We start from the raw sequence: 3,538 nt of genomic DNA, 5'->3' as shown, positions 1-3,538 counted from the left end.
TCCAGCAACAAATGCTTCAGCAACAGCAAGCATTTATGACTGCTATTCAGCAACAATTAAACCTTTCTCAATCAGGTCAACCTCCCCAGATACTTACTCCACAGGACCCACCTGTAGGGTCTGATACGGGGCCACAAGTGGGAGGTACCCCTCCAATTCCGCCATTCGGTATTCCTTCATATGTGGTGCCCCCTCCATACTCTTATTATCCAGCTTATGCTCCTAATTACCCAGTGACGAATAATACGTCAAAGGTAGTGGAGTCATTCAAGAGGAACTTACCACCTGTATTCTCTAAGGTGGGGAGTGATCCTCTGGAATCGGACCAATGGATCTAGGAGCTAGAGAAAATATTTAAGGTGATTGAGTGCACAGATGTACAGAAACTCATTTGTGCGGGGTTGCAACTCAAGAAGGAGGCCAGCTCTTGGTGGCAAGCCTCTAAGCCCATATTATTGGCCGCCCATCCGGAACCCACCTGGGAACAGTTCAAGGAGTTGTTCTTGGACAATCATTACCCACGTAGCTTCAAAGACCGCAAGGAGACTGAGTTTATGGCCTTAACTCAAGGAGGTAAGACTATCCTTGAGTACCAACAACAGTTTGAGAGCTTGTTCCATTTTACCCCTAGGCATATGAGGACAGCTGAAGAGAAGGCTACGAGATTTCTAAAGGGTCTAAAGGCATCCATTGGGTCTGTACTTGAGGTCTTAGATTTGACCCACTATGGCCAGATTGTGCAGAAGGTCAAGACCATGGAGGATAAGCCGAAGGGAGAATAGTCCCTCACACCTGGATTATGGAAGAGAACAAATCCATTTCCGGATATGGGCAACTCCTCCAAGGCATACCGTGGGTCGTACAGTTTTGGGCCTACGTATAGACAGCCCTATAAGCCATCTGGCTACCCTCCTAGACCAGCTGGTGGTTCGGGCTCCACATCTTTTCGCCCAAACACTAGTGCAGCACCTACAGTTCCAAGGCCGCCCCAACATCCATCTTCAACGGGTCAAGTGCAGAGGGGCCCCGCCCCAGTTCTGACATCTCAGATTCATTGCTTTAACTGCCATTCATATGGGCACTATGCAAAAGGCTATCGGGTCAGACCAGCCTTGCCCTCCAGTTAGCCCTCGGCGTACCAACCTCCCTTAACTCGGGGAAATCAACCGCAGGGAAGGATGTATGCCCTATCAGCTGAGGAAGCTGAGGCCAGCACAGAAGTGGTAGCAGGTACATTTTAAATTTAAGAATTTCCTTATGTTAAATATAGATGACCTGCTGAAATTATATGTATTGTTACACTAGGTGTCCTATCCATAACGGGCATACCAGCCTATGTTTTATTCGATTCAGGAGCTACTCATTCATTCGCATATAAGAGATTTGTCGAGAAACTTGGGATGCCACCCAGGATCCTAGATCATGGAATGATTGTTAGTATGCCTACTGGTAAAGTTACACAGTTGTATGGGTCGTGCCCAGTGGAAATTAGTGGGAAGAACTTTGATGAACAACTCATTAAGTTCAATATGCAGAATTTTGATGTTATACTGGGCATGGATTGGTAGTCGGCTCATCGAGCTAATGTGATGTGTGCTGAAAAGCTGATTAGGGTGACAGATGACGAAGGAAGAGAATTGGTATACCGAGCAGATAAAATGAAATGGGCGAGAAAGGTCCTTGTCTCCGCCCTTCAAGCGGTAAAATTGTTGGAGAGTGGATGTCAGGGCTACTTAGCATCGGTACTTGATGTTGATGCAAGGATTACACCTCTAGAAGAGGTAAAGGTGGTTAAAGAGTTTCCCGACGTCTTCCCAGATGATCTGATGCATTTACCACCTGATAGAGAGTTGGAGTTTGCCATAGATTTGACTCCTGGAGCAGCTCCAGTATCTAAGGCTCCGTACAGGATGGCACCAGCTGAATTGAAGGAGTTGCAGATGCAGTTGCAGGAATTATTGGAAAAGGGGTTTATTCACCCAAGTGTTTCACCTTGGAGTGCCCCAGTATTGTTTGTCAAGAAGAAGGACGGCAGCCTACGGATGTGCATTGATTACCGGGAATTGAATAAGTTAACCATTAAGAACCGGTATCCATTGCCACGCATTGATGATTTATTCGACCAACTACAGGGTGCCAAGGTATTTTCAAAGATAGACCTTCAATCAGGCTATTATCAGCTCAAGATAAAGAGCAGCGACATACCTAAAATAGCATTTAGGACTCGGTATGGGCACTATGAGTTCCTAGTGTTATCTTTTGGGTTAACCAAGGCACCGGCAGCTTTCATGGATTTAATGAATCGAGTATTTCACAATGTCCTTGAAAAATGGGTAATTATTTTTATCAATGACATCTTGATCTACTCTAAGACAGAAGAGGAGCACTCTCAACATTTGAGAATGGTGTTACAGAGGTTGAGAGAACAACAATTGTTTGCCAAATACAGCAAATGTGAATTTTGGCTTGAGCAAGTTGGATTCCTGGGGCACGTAGTATCTAAGGCCGGAATCGAGGTGGATCCTGATAAGGTGAAAGCAGTAGTAGAATGGGAAAGCCCTAAGAATGTCACTGAGATTAGAAGCTTCTTGGGTTTGGCTGGGTACTACCGGCGCTTCATTGAGAATTTTGCCCGAATCTCAGCACCAATGACTAAATTAACCAAAAAGGGTGTGAAATTCGACTAGGTAGAGGAATGTGAGAAGAGTTTCCAGGAATTGAAGAAGAGGTTGGTGTTGGCCCCTGTGTTGACCATCCCTGAAGGCACAGGTGGAATGACAGTCTACACTGATGCTTCCAAAGTTGGTTTGGGTTGTGTTCTCATGCAACGCGGTAAGGTAATAACATATGCATCCCGACAACTAAAGGAGTATGAGAAGAACTACCCCACTCATGACTTAGAACTAGCCGCAGTCATTTTTGCCCTTAAGATTTGGCGACATTATTTGTATAGGGAGAAGTGTGAGATATACAGTAATCATAAGAGCCTTAAGTACTTCTTCACCCAGAAGGATTTGAACATGAGGCAAAGGAGATGGCTTGAGTTCATGAAGGATTATGACTACGACATTCAGTATCATCCCAGCAAGGCAAATGTAGTGGCAGATGTGTTGAGTCGGAAGGCATAGACTGTGTCACTCTCATACGTGGCGGTCAGCCCACCACTCATACAAGAGGCGACGCTAATGGACGAAGCTCTCTTATATGAAGGAGCAACCTTAGAGCTTGAACATCAGGTAGAAGACCTTAAGTGGGTGACCGCATCCTTGGTGGCTCTATAAGTGCACCTGACTATTAGACAAGAGGTAATAATGAAGCAACCTTTGGATCCTGAATTGCAGCGGATCAGAGTTAAGGTTCAAGATCAAACAATGAACGACCCAGATTTTGTTTTAGCCCGTGATGGGGCATTGATGTTTCGAGGCAGATTGTGTGTACCCGATGATTTGGATATACAAGACAAGATAGTGCGAGAAGCACATATATCCGAGTACTCACTCCACCCAGGAAGTACCAAGATGTATAAAGACCTCAAAAA

The sequence above is a fragment of the Macadamia integrifolia genome, unplaced genomic scaffold (assembly GCF_013358625.1).
Source record: "Macadamia integrifolia cultivar HAES 741 unplaced genomic scaffold, SCU_Mint_v3 scaffold1420, whole genome shotgun sequence".
NCBI lineage: Eukaryota > Viridiplantae > Streptophyta > Magnoliopsida > Proteales > Proteaceae > Macadamia > Macadamia integrifolia.
The sequence above is the reverse complement of the archived record's forward strand: the minus strand, read 5'-3'. Positions refer to the sequence as shown.